The sequence below is a fragment of the Triticum urartu genome, chromosome 2A (genome assembly GCF_056163025.1).
Source record: "Triticum urartu cultivar PI428250 chromosome 2A, HENAU_Tu73, whole genome shotgun sequence".
Taxonomy (NCBI): Eukaryota; Viridiplantae; Streptophyta; class Magnoliopsida; order Poales; family Poaceae; genus Triticum; species Triticum urartu.
In genome coordinates, this window is record NC_141874.1 from 712,526,564 (window position 1) to 712,545,745 (window position 19,182).

The following is a 19,182-nucleotide window of genomic DNA, read 5'->3' on the forward strand; positions in this document are numbered from 1 at the left end:
CGAAGCTCGAAGGATAAGCAAAGTGAAGAGAATAAGAATCCCAAATATAATCTCCGTCGCACTATGGAGGTTCGGTCATGCAAATGGCCTTGTGATGAGTTCTTGAGAGCAACCGGGATTTATGAGGACTTTTATTATTTGGCTAAGAATGCAGGCCTCATCGACTTCCTCCGCGACTAGTGCGAACAGTATCTCCTCCTCACTAATATTTTCATGCAAAATTTCTACTTTCATCCTAAGAAATCACCACCTTCAGTGGAATTCCATTTATATGACGAGGTTAAGGAGATGTCACTATATGATTTTTGCCGGGTCTGTAAGATCCCCTTTGCAGGCAGCATAGAGGAACCACATCGTAATGATGTGGAGGGGTTTATTGATACAGTTACTGTAGGGGAAACGAGGAAAGTTTCCGATGCAAGAATTACTAGCATACATTTTCTTTTTCTATGTTACTTTGCAATATTTGCTAGTAGATGCTTGATTGGTTGCGGGAACAGTGGAAATCTCAGCACCCCTGATATTGTTATTTTGCGCCATGCTTTGTTACATGATACCACTTTCAGTTTAGGCGCTATTGTTGCTAAACGATTAAATCTGAACCGAACAAAGGGTCCCATCTTCGGAGGCATCTTTGCTTCGCGCCTTGCTGCACACTTTAGGATACCTATTAGGCATTATGAGAAATAGGAAAAGTTGCTGCCCCCTATTTTTCCAGATTATAAGAGTATGGTAGCACATGATTTCATTGTTAAAGATAAGAAGAAGATGCTTAAATATAAATTGATATTTGATAAAAATTACTGTGAGATTATTACCTTGCATGCACCCTCTTTGTTTAACATATTTTCAGGCATGTACCTCGTTTTGCCGGAGGCCGTTCATGCATACTGGAGCTTGACACCAGCTCCAGAGCCCGAGCCCGAGCCACCCCTTGATCCTTATTGATAGTCTGTTTATCAGTGGGATCCAGAGGAGATCGCCAACCTGTGGCATCCAGAGGACACTCCTTCGTACACCGGAGAGGGCAGCTTTGAGCCATGGCCCTAGACCAACTTAGGCCAAAAGCCTAAGCTTGGGGGAGTACTTATTTCTCACCGACATTACATTCATCTCCACACACTCGTGAGAATTTTTGGTGCTCATATTGTTTCATTGTACTATCCATGGTAGCTTAATTCTTTTCTAAGCCTTCTTCTTGTGTGTTTGAAAAACCTTAATAAAAACTAAAAAAATTAGTTGTAGCTTTTAGCTACTTTACTTCCCATGCCTGTAGTAGTAATTAAAAGAAAACCCAAAAATATTTCTCGTTCTTCTTTTGCTTGTTGGGAGCTTTCCCGTGTAAATAGTTTTGTTTCATTTCTTTTCTTTGGGGGTCGAGAGGAGAAGACCATGACGAAAATGTTGAGTGGCTCTCATATGCACTATTGTTGATTTAACCGAGAGCCCATATTACCTTGTCTTCTCCCTTGTATTGAATGCTTGCAGATTCCGACTTTGTCCAATGCACGTGCACTATTATTATTATCCACACCGTTCGGTCGTGCAAGTGAAAGGCAATAATGACGATATATGATGGACTGATTGAAATGAGAAAAGCTGGTATGAACTCAACCTATCTTGTTTTTGTAAATATGATTAGTTCATCGTTCCTGATTCATCCTATTATGAATGAAACATGTTTGCGATGACAATTAGAGATTATAGTTTCTCATGCCATTCTTAATTAGCTAGGAGTTTATAATGGTTTACCTTGCATGCGAGCATGCTATTAAAATGGTTGTGATGTGGTATGATAGGGAGGTATCCTCCTTTAAACGATTTGAGTGGCTTGACTTGGCACATGTTCACGCATGTAGTTGAAACAAAATCAACATAGCCTCCACGATATTTATGTTCATGGTGAATTATATCCTACTCATGCTTGCACTCAGTGTTGATTAATTTTAATGCATGTTGATGACTATTGTCTCTCTCTAGCTGGCCGCTTCCCAGTCTCTTTCTAGCCTTCACTTGTACTAAGCGGGAATACTGCTTGTGCATCCACTTCCATAAACCCCAAAAGTTATTCCATATGAGTCCACCATACCTTCCTATATGCGGTATCTACCCGTCGTTCCAATTAAATTTGTATGTGCCAAACTCTAAACCTTCAAATGAAATTCTATTTTGTATGCTCGAATAGCTCATGTATCAACTAGGGCTGTCTATATCTTCCATGCTAGGTGGCTTATTCTCAAGAGGAGTGGACTCCGCTCCTCATTCACGAGAAAGTGGTTGGTAACCGGGATGCCCAGTCCCATGCTTAAATTAAAATAATTGCAAACAAAACTCCCCCAGGATTGTTGTTAGTTGGAGGCACCCGTTGTTTCAGACAAGCCATGGATTGATGTTTGTTGGTGGTGGGGGAGTATAAAGTTTACCATTCTGTTTGGGAACCACCTATAATGTGTGTAGCATGGAAGATATCGAGATCTCTCGGTTGTTATGTTGACAATGAAAGTATACCACTCAAAATATTATTTATCTCTATTTCAAAATCGAGCTCTGGCACCTGTACAAACCCCTGCTTCCCTCTGAGAAGGGCCTATCTATTTACTTTTATGTTGAGTCATCATCCTCTTATTAAAAAGCACCAGTTGGAGAGCACCACTGTCATTTGCATGCATTACTATTAGTTTACATTGAGTATGACTGGATCTCTTTTACCATGAATTACAATGTTTAGTCAGTCCTTGAACTTTAGAGGTGCTCTGCATTTATGTTTTGCGGTCTCATAAAGGGCTAGCGAGATACCATCTTGTTATATCATATTATGATTGTTTTGAGAAAGTGTTGTCATCCGAGATTTACTATTATTGCTCGCTAGTTGATTATGCCATTGATATGAGTAAACATGAGACCTAAATGTTGTTGTGAATATGGTTAGTTCATAATCTTTGCTGAAAACTTGAATGCTGGCTTTACATATTTACAACAACAAGATCAAACAGAGTTTGTAAAAGTTTTTCTTTATCACTTTCAGTTTGTCAAATGAATTGCTTGAGGACAAGCAAAGGTTTAAGCTTGGGGGAGTTGATACGTCTCCATCATATCTACTTTTCCAAACACTTTTGACCTTGTTTTGGACTCTAACTTGCACGGTTTGAATGGAACTAACCCAGGCTGACGTTGTTTTCAGCAGAATTGCCATGGTGTTATTTTTGTGTAGAAATAAAAGTTCTCGGAATGACCTGAAACATCATAGAGAATATTTTTGGAATTTATAAAAAATATTGGCAAAAGAATCAACACCAGGGGCCCACATGTAACACCCTCGATGAGGCTATATCTCCCACGTGTCGAGGCACGACTTAGAGGCATAACCGCATTGAAAGCAATGTCGCAAGTTAGGCAATCTTCACAACATCCCATGTAATATATATAATAAAAGGGGACATACATAGTTGGCTTACACTCGCCACGTTAATCAGAGTACATAAATAGCATTACATCAAGCAATCACTCATGGCCCGACTACGGCGCCAAAATGAAAGATCAACCCAACATGCGACACTGTCCCGATCGCCCCAACTGGGCACCACTACTGATCATCAGCGAAAGACACATAGTAACGGCGAGAGTCCTCGTCGAACTCCCACTTGAGCTCAAGCGCGTCATCTGGAACGGAGTCATCAGGCCCTGCATCTGGTTTGGAAGTAATCTGTGAGCCACAGGGACTCAGCAATCTCGCACCCTTGCGATCAAGACTATTTAAGCTTATAGGTAAGGCAAGATAAATATGTGGAGCTGCAGCAAGCGACTAACTTATATGGTGGCTAACCTGTCCGCAAAAGAGAGCGAGAAGAGAAGGCAAAGCGCGAACGAATAACTAGAGAACAACCTGAGGCAAGCATTACTCCAACACCGTGTTCACTTCCCGGACTCCGCCGAGAAGAGACCATCATGGTAACTCACACAGTTGATTCATTTTAATTAAGTTAAGGTTCAAGTTATCTACAACCGGACATTAACAAATTCCCATCTGCCCATAACCGCGGGCACGACTTTCGAAAGTTCAAATCCCTGCAGGGGAGTCCCAACTTAGCCCATGACAAGCTCTCACGGTCAACGAAGGAATAGAACTTCTCCCGAGACATTCCGATCAGACTCGGTATCCCGGTTCTACAAGACACTTCGACAAGTTAAAACAAATCCAGCAACACCGCCCGAATGTGCTGACAAATCCCGATAGGAGCTGCACATATCTCGTTCTCAGGGCACACTCAGATGAACACTACATACAACCAAAACCAACCCTCGAGTTGCCCCATGGTGGCGCTGCAAGTGGCTCAGTTTGGACCAACACTCAGAGGAGCACTGGCTCGGGGGGGGGGGGGGTTAAATAAGATGACCCTCAGGCTCCGGAAACCCAAGGGAAAAAGAGGCTAGGTGGCAAATGGTAAAACCAAGGTTGGGCATTGCTGGAAAAGCTTTAATCAAGGCGAACTATCAAGGGGTTCCCATTATAACCCAACCGCGTAAGGAACGCAAAATCCGGGAACATAACACCGATACGACGGAAACTAGGGCGGCAAGAGTGGAACAAAACACTAGGAGAGAGGCCGATCCTTCCACCCTTTACCAAGTATATAGATGCATTAAGATAACAAGATAATGTAATGATATCCCAACAAGTAAATAATGTTCCAACAAGGAACGGTCTCCAATCTTCACCTGCAACTAGCAACGCTATAAGAGGGGCTGAGCAAAGCGGTAACATAGCCAATCAACGGTTTGCTAGGACATGGTGGGTTAGAGGTTTGCCATGGCAATTTGGGAGGCATGAAAAGTAAGTGGTAGGCATCATAGCATAGGCATAGCAAAAGAGCGAGCATCTAGCAAAGCAAAGATAGTAGTGATTTCGAGGGTATGATCATCTTGCCTGCAAAGTTGCCAGAGTTGACTGGATCCTCGAAAGCAAACTCAACGGGCTCCTCGTTAGCGAACTCGTCTCCCGGCTCTACCCAAACAAGACAAACAAGCAACAAGGACACAATCAACCACGTGCAAACTCAAACAACAAGATGCAAACATGGTATGCTATGCGGGATGCGATATGCGATGCATATGCAAGATTTGACAAGGAATGCATGAACCTGGCCTCAACTTGGAAATCCAAGTGTTCCACTGGAAAGGTGAGATGAAATCGCTTGAAAACGATATAAAGAACGCCGGAATCGGAGTTATGGTTTGGAAATGGCAGGCAATTTAAATATGACAACGGTCTGCGATTTGCAGCAAGTAGCCATCTAAATGCATCAAGATGAACATGCTACAGCACCCAAACATGGCATCAAAATACATGGCAGGGATCCATTCATGATGCTTAACAAAAGAGGAACATTGAGCTATGGCTAATTCATCCATTTACAGGTTCAAATAAGCATGGCAAAAATGCATTTGGTAAACAGATTTCAGACTTAGTGAAATTAACACTTGTCTGGAATTTCAGATCAGGTAGCACACTTTGGGCATGAAAACTATATACTACAGGACCTGAACATGGAAAACTAAAGCATGGATTGGAGCTACTCAAAGAGCTTAACAAAAGTCCCTTAGTGACCTTGAGCTAAAAGGGATCAGAAAATACATTTGCAAGCATGTGAACATGGCAAAAACATAATTAGATCACAGACTTAGTGAAAAACTGGAGCATGCAAATCAGATATCAAGTAGGCATATTTGCGAGCTCGATGCACTCACTACAGAGCAAGTCATGACAATCTACGCATACACCCATCAAGAATACACATTATACAAGCTAGACATGGCAAGAACAATAGCATAAAATGCACGGATCAACTACAACATCCTCGGCAAAATTGCTAACAAGTAGACAATCTGCCCAGATTCATGAAATGGCAAAAGTAGAGCTCGATTGACTCAAGCTAGGGTGCTCCATAATTGCAAAAATACATGGATGGATAGAGCACTACAAGATTAACAAAACATCCTTACTGACCATCATCAAAAGAGGCACGGATCACAAGCAAACAACATGAACATATGGCATATTGAGATAAACAGATCAAGGACTTAGTGGAAATGCTAAGTCCCTGAAATCAGCATTAACGAATGCACCACTTTGCAAGCTTGTGCTAGTCACCACACACATTACAAAAATACATGGGTTGCACCTCTGGATAGATGACAGTCCTCCCACTTCATGCCGAAGGAGATCACACAAGCCTTGAGCATATCTTCAAGAATCTGGTTAACACGCTCGACTTGACCGCTAGTTTGAGGATGGAAAGCAGTGCTGAAGCAGATGTTGGTGCCCATGGCCTTCTGAAAAGAATCCCAAAACTTGGAGGTAAAGATGCTGCCACGGTCTGAAGAGATCACTTGTGGAATACCGTGCAGAGAGACAATTCGAGAGGTATAGAGTTCCGCCAATTGAGCTGCAGTGATTGACTCTTTGATAGGCAGAAAGTGAGCCACTTTAGTGAGTTTGTCGATGACAACGAATATAGCATCATTTCCACGTTTGGACTTTGGAAACCCAGTCACGAAGTCCATCTCAATGTGGTCAAACTTCCATTCTGGAATGGCAAGAGGTTGGAGGAGACCAGCTGCCCTTTGGTGTTCTGCCTTCACTCTTCTGCAGACATCACATTCATTCACAAACTGAGCAATCTTGCGCTACATTCAAGTCCAGCAATAAGCCTGCTTGAGGTCCTGATACATCTTCGTGCTCCTAGGGTGGATGGAGAGGAGAGAATTGTGAGCCTCGTTCCTGATCACTTTACGAAGGTCACCTTTGGGCACAACAATACGATCCTCGAAGAAGAGAGTATCCTTGTCATCAAGGCGGTAGCACTTGTACTTGGGTTGACTCTTGGCAATCCCAATCTTCACCTTTTTCACCATAGCATCAAGAAGCTGAGCTTGGCGAATCTGGTCTGCCAAGGTAGGAGAGACTTGAAGGTTGGCGAGGAAACCTTGAGGAACAACTTGCAGATTAAGTTTGCGGAAAGCTTCACAAAGCTCGGGTTGATAAGGCTTGAGAATCAGACTGTTGCAATAAGCCATCCTGCTCAATGCGTCAGCAATCACATTGGCCTTGCCTGGAGTATACTCGATACTCGGATTATATTCTTGAATCATTTCGACCCATCGAGTTTGCCTAAGGTTGAGATTAGGATGAGTGAAGATGTACTTGAGACTCTTGTGGTCAGTGAAAATGTCCACTTTTCTTCCCAATAAGAGATGTCTCCAAGTCAAAAGAGCATGCACAACTGCCGCCAACTCGAGGTCATGAGTGGGGTTGTTCTTCTCGTTGGGCTTCAACTGGCAAGAGGTATAAGCCACAACTTTCTTCTCTTGCATCAACACTGCGCCAAGACCTTGGAGAGAGGCATCGCAAAAGACCTCATACGGTTTGGATTCATCAGGAGGAGTCAGAACTGGAGCAGTGACCAATTTCTCTTTCAAAGTGTTGAAAGCGATGTCACATTCCGGAGACCAAACGTACTTGACGTGCTTCTGGAGAATATTTGAGAGAGGCTTCGCGATCTTAGAAAAGTTTTCAATGAATCTTCGACAGTAGCTTGCGAGATCGAGGAAGCTACGGAGTTGCTTCACGTTCTGAGGTGGTTCCCAGTTCATAATTGCAGACACCTTCTCAGGATTCACCGCAATGCCCTTGGCAGAGATGATATGACCAAGATAAAGAACCTCATCGAGCCAAAATTCGCACTTGGAGAACTTGGCGTAGAACTTGTGTTCACTGAGCTTATCGAGTACCAAACGCAAGTGCTTGGCATGATCTTCCTTGTTCTTTGAAAAGACCAGAATGTCGTCGAGATAGACCAAAACGAAGTCATTGGTGTAGGCATTGAAGATGAAGTTCATCATGCGAGAGAAAGTCGGAGGAGCATTGACGAGGCCAAAAGACATGACAGTGTATTCATGTGAACCAAAGCTTGTCCTGAAAGCCGTCTTGGGAATATCTTGCTCACGGATTCGAATCTGGTAATAACCCATATGGAGATCAAGCTTGGAGAATACTTGGGCACCTTTGAGTTGTTCGAACAGCTCGTTGATGTTGGGAAGTGGGTATTTGATCTTGATAGTCTTCTAGTTCAATGGACGGTAGTCAACACAAAGTCCGTCCGTTCCATCCTTCTTCTTCACAAAAAGAACACCACAACCCCACGGAGAAGAACTAGGTCGGATGAGACCCATTCTCTCTTGAACATTGAGTTGTTTCTTCAGCTCCTTCAACTCTTCAGGTCCGAGCTTGTAAGGACGTTTGCACACCGGTTCCGTGCCAGGCTCAAGATCGATGACGAATTCAACTGGCCGGTGCGGAGGCATTCCTGGAAGCTCTTCTGGAAAGACGTCTTGATAGTCGCAAACGACTGGAATTTGCGAGATGGCATCCAGTTCACCCTTCTCATTGAGAGAAAACAGACGGATGGTAGCATCACGAGCGGCAAAGACAATTACATCCTCAGACGAATAAGTCAATTGAATCTGCCTGGCTGCACAATCAAGATGCGCCTTGTGCTTAGAAAGCCAATCCATCCTGAGAATAAGATCAATATCCGAGTTACCAAGAACCACCAGAGAAGAAAGAAACTTGTAATCGCCCAACGTGATAGAGACATCCGGGACGCAATTGTTAGAAGTCATTTGCTTGCCCGGAGACACAATCTTCAACAGGACAGGAATCCTTTCGGTCATAAAATCATGCTTGGCAACAAATGGTGTTGAAATAAAAGAAAGCGATGCACCGGTGTCAAAAAGAACTTTACCTGGAATATCGTTAACAGGAAGGTTACCCATGATGACATCTGGCGAGTCCTCTGCCTGAGCTGCATTCAGCAAATTGACCTTGGCGTGCTTGGGGTTATGCTTTACCACAGCTATACTTCCCGATCTCACAGGAGGAGGAGGAAGACGTCTCTGGTTGAAGCACTTGTTGGCATAGTGACCCTTCTGTTGGCACTTGTTGCACGTGACCTCTGAAAGCGAACGGTGATACGGAGCACTCGATCCTGGATCTTGAGACGAAGTCTTGTTCTGAAAGCCAGGGTTGGGTGGGTGGGAAGATGCACTGCCACCTTTGCTCTTCTGATACGGCTGACGGAACGGAGGAGGAAGCCAATACTTCTGCTGCTTGGCCACTTGAGTAGAGGAAGAAGGAGTAGCATCTTTGACTCGCTTCTTGGAAGCATCACACCTCAGTTGAGCAGTCTCTTGCTTCAATGCCATGTTGTAGAACTCATCGTACCTCAAGGGCTCAAAGAGAACAAGAGCTAGCTGGATTTCTTCTCTGAGACCACCCCTAAACTGGTATATCATGCTCTTCTCGTCAGGGACGTCCTGCTTAGCAAAGCGGGCGAGCTTCTGAAACAACTTGTTGTAGTCATAGACAGACAAAGAGCCTTGCTTCAGGTTGCGGAATTCCTCACGCTTCCTTTCAACCACGCTCTGAGGGATATGATGAGCTTTGAAATCTTGACGGAATTCATCCCAGGTAATCACACGGCCTCTTCTGGAATCATTGTATTGCTGGAACCATTCCGCAGCTTGGTCTTTGAGTTGGAAGGAAGCGAACTTGACAAAGTCCTCAGGCCTGACGTTACTGCACTCGAAATGCTTGCACAGATCCACAAGCCAATCGTCAGCATCAGTTGCCTCAACACAATTGCTGAAAGTCTTTGGCCCGTTAGCAAGGAACTGGTTGAGTGTAGCAAAGTTATTCTGATTGTTGCCTTGGTTCGCTTGATTGCGCTCTTGAAGAATTTGCATGATCAACTATGTGTTTGCATTGGTTGCGGCCATCACAGCTTGCCATGCCTCCGGAGGAGGTGGAGGTGGTGGCGGATCCTGATTCTGATTCTGATTGGTGCTCTTAGCGGGAGCCATCCTGAAGAGGGTGACAACCGTTAGCACATTGACAAATAAAATGAAGCTGAATCAAACGCGTAGAAATTGCAACATATAGTCTTCACAGCCGAACAAAATGAACGAATGCATTCCACTTGAAATGGTCACATATCCATAAATTGAGAAGCCACTTAGAATTTAGGTAGAGGAATAAATCAACAAGGTACGGATCAAGAACGAATACTCGGTAAGAAATCCCAATCTCAAACCAAATATCCGTGGAAGAAGAACTAGAGCTACAAGAATTCCCACCTATGAAACTCCCGAACCTTTCCGGTTATGCAATCAGGTGTTGGGGATACAGGGGAAGCATAATATCTCACCCAAATCTAGCAAATCCTACATCCAGCTGTATCCATCCTTCAACACATAACCGAGAAAAACTTCGGAAACCATCTACCTCAACCTTCGAAAAGCATCCGTTATACAAGTTATGGCGATACTCCCGAACACCCGCCCCAGTACTGGGTGGCGTCGACGTTATCTCACCAACGAACTGCATAAAAGAGATTTTCGATGTCAGTGTACTAAACTCAGGTATTCCAGAACAACAACGATAAAATTGTGACGACAACACCTCGGAGCTCAACTCCCCGGGACACTGCCACAACCCCTAAAGACAGGAGGCACCAAGAACAATGTTCTCGTCACAAAACCATCGGAACGATTCCAAGATACCCGCGTGATCCTAAATTTTTTGAGTGAAATTTGAGAAGAGAAGAGTCAAAACTCTACGTCAGGATGCCTTACCAGAGCGATGAAGGGACTAGGGAGTAAAAAGAATTCCTAAACTCTCCGATATATAATTCCTAAATGACTCAAAACATTTTTCTAGACACAACTCCGCCGCTAATAACGATCAAGCAATGGGGCTCCTAAGGTCGGGGAAGGCTCTGATACCAACTTGTAACGCCCTCGATGCAGCTATATCTCCCACGTGTCGAGGCACGACTTAGAGGCATAACCGCATTGAAAGCAATGTCGCAAGTTAAGCAATCTTCACAACATCCCATGTAATATATATAATAAAAGGGGAGATACATAGTTGGCTTACACTCGCCACGTCAATCAAAGTACATAAATAGCATTACATCAACCAATCACTCATGGCCCGACTACGGCACCAAAATGAAAGATCAACCCAACATGCGACACGGTCCCTATCGCCCCAACTGGGCACCACTACTGATCATCAGGGAAAGACACATAGTAACGGCGAGAGTCCTCGTCGAACTCCCACTTGAGCTCAAGCGCGTCATCTGGAACGGAGTCATCAGGCCCTGCATCTGGTTTGGAAGTAATCTGTGAGCCACAGGGACTCAGCAATCTCGCACCCTTGCGATCAAGACTATTTAAGCTTATAGGTAAGGCAAGGTAAATATGTGGAGCTGCAGCAAGCGACTAACTTATATGGTGGCTAACCTGTTCGCAAAAGAGAGCGAGAAGAGAAGGCAAAGCGCGAACGAATAACTAGAGAGCAACCTGCGGCAAGCATTACTCCAACACCGTGTTCACTTCCCGGACTCCGCCGAGAAGAGACCATCACGGTAACTCACACAGTTGATTCATTTTAATTAAGTTAAGGTTCAAGTTATCTACAACCGGACATTAACAAATTCCCATCTGCCCATAACCGCGGGCACGGCTTTCGAAAGTTCAAATCCCTGCAGGGGAGTCCCAACTTAGCCCATGACAAGCTCTCACGGTCAACGAAGGAATAGACCTTCTCCCGAGACATTCCGATCAGACTCGGTATCCCGGTTCTACAAGACACTTCGACAAGTTAAAACAAATCCAGCAACACCTCTCGAATGTGCCGACAAATCCCGATAGGAGCTGCACATATCTCGTTCTCAGGGCACACTCAGATGAACAATACGTACAACTAAAACCAACCCTCGAGTTGCCCCGAGGTGGCGCTGCAAGTGGCTTTGTTTGGACCAACACTCAGAGGAGCACTGGCCCGGGGGGTTTAAATAAGATGACCCTCGGGCTCCGAAAACCCAAGGGAAAAAGAGGCTAGGTGGCAAATTGTAAAGCCAAGGTTGGGCATTGCTGGAAAAGCTTTAATCAAGGCGAACTATCAAGGGCTTCCCATTATAACCCAACCGCGTAAGGAACGCAAAATCCGGGAACATAACACCGATATGACGGAAACTAGGGCGGCAAGAGTGGAACAAAACACTAGGAGAGAGGCCGAGCCTTCCACCCTTTACCAAGTATATAGATGCATTAAGATAACAAGATAATATAATGATATCCCAACAAGTAAATAATGTTCCAACAAGGAACGGTCTCCAATCTTCACCTGCAACTAGCAACGCTATAAGAGGGGCTGAGCAAAGCGGTAACATAGCCAATCAACGGTTTGCTAGGACATGGTGGGTTAGAGGTTTGACATGGCAATTTGGGAGGCATGAAAAGCAAGTGGTAGGCATCGTAGCATAGGCATAGCAAAAGAGCGAGCATCTAGCAAAGCAAAGATAGTAGTGATTTCGAGGGTATGATCATCTTGCCTGCAAAGTTGTCAGAGTTGACTGGATCCTCGAAAGCAAACTCAACGGGCTCCTCGTTAGCGAACTCGTCTCCCGGCTCTACCCAAACAAGACAAACAAGCAACAAGGACACAATCAACCATGTGCAAACTCAAACAACAAGATGCAAACATGGTATGCTATGCGGGATGCGATATGCGATGCATATGCAAGATTTGACAAGGAATGCATGAACCTGGCCTCAACATGGAAATCCAAGTGTGCCACTGGAAAGGTGAGATGAAATCTCTTGAAAACGATATAAAGAACGCCGGAATCGGAGTTACGGTTTGGAAATGGCAAGCAATTCAAATATGACAACGGTCTGCGATTTGCAGCAAGTAGCCATCTAAATGCATCAAGATGAACATGCTACAGCACCCAAACATGGCATCAAAATACATGGCAGGAATCCATTCATGATGCTTAACAAAAGAGGAACACTGAGCTACGGCCAATTCATCCATTTACAGGTTCAAACAAGCATGGCAAAAATGCATTTGGTAAACAGATTTCAGACTTAGTGAAATTAACACTTGTGTGGAATTTCAGATCAGGTAGCACACTTTGGAGCATGAAAACTATATACTACAGGACCTGAACATGGAAAACTAAAGCATGGATTGGAGCTACTCAAAGAGCTTAACAAAAGTCCCTTAGTGACCTTGAGCCAAAAGGGATCAGAAAATACATTTGCAAGCATGTGAACATGGCAAAAACATAATCAGATCACAGACTTAGTGAAAAACTGGAGCATGCAAATCAGATATCAAGTAGGCATGTTTGCGAGCTCGATGCACTCACTACAGAGCAAGTCATGACAATCTACGCATACACCCATCAAGAATACACATTATACAAGCTAGACATGGCAAGAACAATAGCATAGCATGCACGGATCAACTACAACATCCTCGGCAAAATTGCTAACAAGTAGACAATCTGCCCAGATTCATTAAATGGCAAAAGTAGAGCTCGATTGACTCAAGCTAGGGTGCTCCATAATTGCAAAAATACATGGATGGATAGAGCACTACAAGATTAACAAAACATCCTTACTGACCATCCTCAAAAGAGGCACGGATCACTAGCAAACAACATGAACATATGGCATATTGAGATAAACAGATCAAGGACTTAGTGGAAATGCTAAGTCCCTGAAATCAGCATTAACGAATGCACCACTTTGCAAGCTTGTGCTAGTCACCACACACATTACAAAAATACATGGGTTGCACCTCTGGATAGATGGCAAAACATATAGCAAAACTCATGTAGAGCTGAGGGGCATATCATGCACACAAAAATCATGGCAAAAATGAAAAATATCTAATTGGAGCAGCAGATCTGCCAATTATCTCAAATAGCATTCTTCTAACAGCATTTCGGGCATCAAGATGAACTCAAATGAAAATGATGCAATGAGATGAAATGATGTGCTCTCTGAGGAGAACATTTTGATATGCTATATGCCCAAAATGGAGCTACGAATGCAAAGTTACGACGCGATGAACATAGCCAAATAATTAGGGTTTCGGGCAAAAAGGTCAACCGATCCAAATTCCAGATGTAGATCCGGTTACTGTAGCAGCGGCATGGACTTCGAGGATGGCCGGATTGCTTGCTGGAGTTGACGAGGGCGACCGGAGCGAGGACGTCGGGGCGGAGGCCGCTGGCGGCGCGGTTCCTACCGCCAAGGATGAGGCGGTCGCCGGCGGGGCTCGCTGCGGCGCGGTGGCGCATGCCGCCGGTGATGGAGGCGAGGCGGCGCTGGGGCGCCACGGCCGGAGAAGACGAAGGCGTGGGCGGCGCGGTGATGCGGCAGGCGGGCGGCGCTGCCGGGCCGGGGAGGGCCCCGCACGGGCCTTGCGGGCCCGCGGCGCGGGAGACGTCGATGTGGTCACGGGGGCGCGGGCGAATGGCGGAGCGCCACGTGGCGGCGGCGGGGTGGATCCGGACGTGTCCGTCGGTGGCAGTTTTGTCCGGCGGTGCGCGATGATGAGTGGAGCTAGGGTTTCGGGGGGAAGGAGAAGGAGAAATTCGGAGGGGTCTTTATATAGAGGTAGAGGGAGCTAGGAGTGTCCAAATGAGGTGCGGTTTTCGGCCACGCCATCATGATCGAACGCTCTAGATGATGGAGAGGGTGTTGGTGGGTTTTGGGCCAACTTGGAGGGGTGTTGGGCTGCAACACACACGAGGCCTTCTCGGTCCCTCGGTTAACCGTTGGAGCATCAAACGAAGTCCAAATGGTACGAAACTTGACAGGCGGTCTACCGGTAGTAAACCAAGGCCGCTTGGCAAGTCTCGGTCCAATCCGGAAATGTTTAATCCCCACACACGAAAGAAAGGTAGAAATGGCCACCGGAGGAGAACGAAGCGCCGGAATGCAAAACGGACAACGGGGAAAATGCTCGGATGCATGAGATGAACACGTATGCAAATGCAATGCACATGATGACATGATATGAGATGCATGACAACGACAACAACACACGGAGGCAAAAACCCGAACCCGAGAAAATAAAATAACTTAACGCCGGAAACGGCAAGAGTTGGAGTACATATTGGGAAAATCATATCCGGGGTATTACACCACACCCTGTCCACGAGGGTGGGGGCGCACCCACCCCCTAGGCACGCCCCCCTGTCTCATGGCCCCCCTGAGGCTCCACCGACCTCAACTCCAACTCTATATATTCATGTTCGAGGAGGAAAAAAATCAGAGAGAAGGATTCATCACATTTTATGATACGGAGCCGCCGCCAAGCCCTAATCTCTCTCGGGAGGGCTGATCTGGAGTCCGTTTGGGGCTCCGGAGAGGGGAATCCATCGCCATCGTCATCATCAACCTTCCTGCATCACCAATTTGATGATGCTCACCACCGTGCGTGAGTAATTCCATCATAGTCTTGCTGGACGGTGATGGGTTGGATGAGATTTATCATGTAATCGAGTTAGTTTTGTTAGGGTTTGATCCCTAGTATATATCCATTATGTTCTGAGATTGATGTTGCTATGGATTTGCTATGCTTAATGCTTGTCACTAGGGCCCGAGTGCCATGATTTCAGATCTGAACCTATTATGTTTTCATGAATATATGTGAGTTCTTGATCCTATTTTGCAAGTCAATAGTCACCTACTATGTGTTATGAACCGGTAACCCCGAAGTGACAATAATCGGGACCACTCCCGGTGATGACCGTAGTTTGAGGAGTTCATGTATTCACTAAGTGTTAATGCTTTGTTTTGGTACTCTATTAAAAGGAGGCCTTAATATCCCTTAGTTTCCGATAGGACCCCGCTGCCACAGGAGGGTAGGACAAAAGATGTCATGCAAGTTCTTTTCCATAAGCACGTATGACTATATTCGGAATACATGCCTACATTACATTGATGAACTGGAGCTAGTTCTGTGTCACCCTATGTTATAACTGTTGCATGAGGAATCGAATCCGACATAATTATCCATCACTGATCCATTGCCTACGAGCTTTTCACATATTGATCTTTGCTTAGTTACTTTTCCGTTGCCACTGTTACAATCACTACAAATACTGCTACTGTCTGTTACTTTTGCCACTGTTACTGCTACTTCCATATTACTTTGCTACTAAATACTTTGCTGCAGATATTAAGTCTTTCAGGTGTGGTTAAATTGACAACTCAACTGTTAATACTTGAGAATATTCTTTGGCTCCCCTTGTGCCGAATCAATAAATTTGGGTTGAATACTCTACCCTCAAAAACTGTTGCGATCCCCTATACTTGTGGGTTATCACGAGCCGCCACGGACGCAGGGACGGTCGCTGCCGCTGGTTTGTCTCATCTCGCACGCGTATCTCCTCGATGTAGAGCATTGTTTTACACTTTTCGATACAGTCACATCTATTCAACGTTACAATTAAAACATGTTCCAATTAAAGTGGCATATCAATTGAGGCGGCTCATTTGAACGTAGCAGATCCAAAGCGCGGCCGGTGCAACTTCCCTTCCCTTCCCCTTTGCCTATTTAAACCACCACCCCTCCACCTATTCTCCAGACATCCATTTGCGCCGCCCCCTTCTCTTCTTCACCCAAACCCAGAGCACTCTCAAAGCAAGGCGAGCATGCAGTACAACGGCCCCACCTTCGAGCTCCCACCGACCATGCTGGATAGACGGTATTTGTCCAGCGTTGTCATGGAGAGGACACTCCACATGTGGGCGTTCTCACGCTGGAGGGGTGCAAGGGAGTTTTCCCAGTGGTTCCTCAGTGTAGGCTTTGCCCACCTCCCGGCGGGCTCGCCGGTGATGTTCCGACTGGATGAAGTGCGTCCAAACTCCAGCACTCCACAGATAGGGCTCATCGTCAACTTCACCAACAGATTTGAAGCGTACTACCTCCTCACCAAGGTGTTTTGGTGTGGAGGCGAATTCATCGCATTCACAACCCACAACATCCTCACAAACTTCGACTACATTTTCCCCGTCTGCGACGGTATGCACAACTTCCCCTACTACCTCTGCGAGGACGGTATGGAGGAGGAGCACTGAAGAGAAGGCGTAGTGAAGATGGTGGTGAAGGCCCAGCGGGTCTCATGAAGCTTGTCTTGCCTATTAGGGATTTTTATATATTTTTATGTTATGTCGTGGTTCTACCATGAACTCTGTTGTGCACCCTATGTTTTATGTAAGAACTATGTTATGCTTGCTACTTTCTGTGTTATGGATCTATGCTTGCTACATGAGATATCGGTAGATGGATATAGTGTCGTAGACGAGCCGTAGACATGCTCTCTAGATGGATATGGTGCCGTAGCCGAGCCCTAGACATGCTCTCTTGATGGATATGGTGGCTAATGGTGCCACCAGACTTTATTTTAGACATGGTTTCTGATGGATATCATGATCTACATAATTAAATCTGACATGATCTTAATAATAAATTGAGATCCCTAATAAATTTGCCATGTTCTACAAAAAATCATGTATAAAACAAAAAAACAAAAAATCGTGTATACAATATTTTCTTGCACCAAAAACATGTTTATAATACCCGCATGTCAAAAAAATCGAAGTGTTGTGCCGTAGGCTATATAGAGAAGGAAATTGCCACGATATGTACAAATAAATTTGACATGGGCAAGTTAAATAAAGAATCGGGACCCTAAAGAATTTGTCATGGTATCTACACTAACAATGACATGGAAAAATTTATTCTTCAGTTCGCCATGGCAATTATCTGTACAAAAATGCCATGCGACAAAAGTTGTACTGCTAACAATAAATCGATTTACCATCATTCATTATTTTTGTTCGGCATGACAATAAATGAATTTACCATGGCAATAATCAAGCAAAAATACAGAGGCCAGCACATGCACTATTTTCTAGGCCTCTTTTATCTTTGTGGGCCTTTGACAGTCAATGCAATGAGATGGCCCAACCAGAGCTTAGTTTTAATTTGGGACCTAGAACTACGTTTTTTCTCTTCTGCGGTCGGTGTTGTCTGACGAAACTGAAAGTGTCAAAAACTGACACCTACAGAGATTCAGAGATGGAGATAGAGGCATAGTTTAAGCAACACAAAGAGCACATGATCCACAAATTAAGCAACACAGAGAGCACATGATCCACAAATCCTTAAGCAAATCATAGAGCACATGACACGACACAAATAACATCTCTAACGAGTGATGACCAGCAAGTAAGCAATTCCTAGAGCAACTATACAAAAATAAAATCCTAAAGCTATCAGATTCGCCTACTTGTTCAATTGAATCATCTGCTTCAAGTTCTTGTTCATCTTCTTTAATTCCCCCTTCAGATCTGCATCCCCAACTGCCAGAGCAGCAATTTCAGAGACCAAATTCGTTGGTGCTGACGACACATTGAGCTCCCGGGTTCGGGCTGATGTCTACTACAAAACCTTCTTCACATAGACATTGTTGGGCCTCCAAGTGCAGAGGTTTGTAGGACAGTAGCAAATTTCCCTCAAGTGGATGTCCTAAGGTTTATCAATCTGTAGGAGGCGTAGGATGAAGATGGTCTCTCTCAAGCAACCCTGCAACCAAATAGCAAAGAGTCTCTTGTGCCCCCAACACACCCAATACAATGGTAAATTGTACAGGTGCACTAGTTCGGCGAAGAGATGGTGATACAAGTGGTATATGGATGGTAGATAAAGGTTTTTGTAATCTGAAAATATAAAAACAGCAAGGTAACTAATGATAAAAGTGAGCGTAAATGGTATTGCAATGCGTGGAAATAAGGCCTAGGGTTCATACTTTCACTAGTGCAAGTTCTGTCAACAATAATAACATAATTAGATCATATAACTATCCCTCAACATGAAACAAAGAGTCACTCCAAAGTCACTAATAGCGGAGAACAAACGAAAAGATTATGGTAGGGTACGAAACCACCTCAAAGTTATTCTTTCCAATCAATCCATTGGGCTATTCCTATAAGTGTCACAAACAGCCCTGGAGTTCGCACTAGAATAACACCTTAAGACACAAATCAACCAAAACCCTAATGTCACCTAGATACTCCAATGTTACCTCAAGTATCCGTGGGTATGATTATACGATATGCATCACACAATCTCAGATTCATCTATTCAAACCAACACAAAGTACTTCAAAGAGTGCCCCAAAGTTTCTACCGGAGAGTCAAGACGAAAACATGTGCCAACCCCTTTGCATAGGTTCATGGGCGGAACCCGCA

The 19,182-nt window shown here is 44.7% G+C and overlaps 1 pseudogene; it reads right to left on the bottom strand.

Moving 5' to 3' along the window:
- LOC125538069 (uncharacterized) overlaps window positions 1-14,216 on the bottom strand; it is a 28,173-nt pseudogene extending 13,957 nt beyond the window's left edge.
- Between the last annotated feature and the right edge of the window lie 4,966 nt (window positions 14,217-19,182).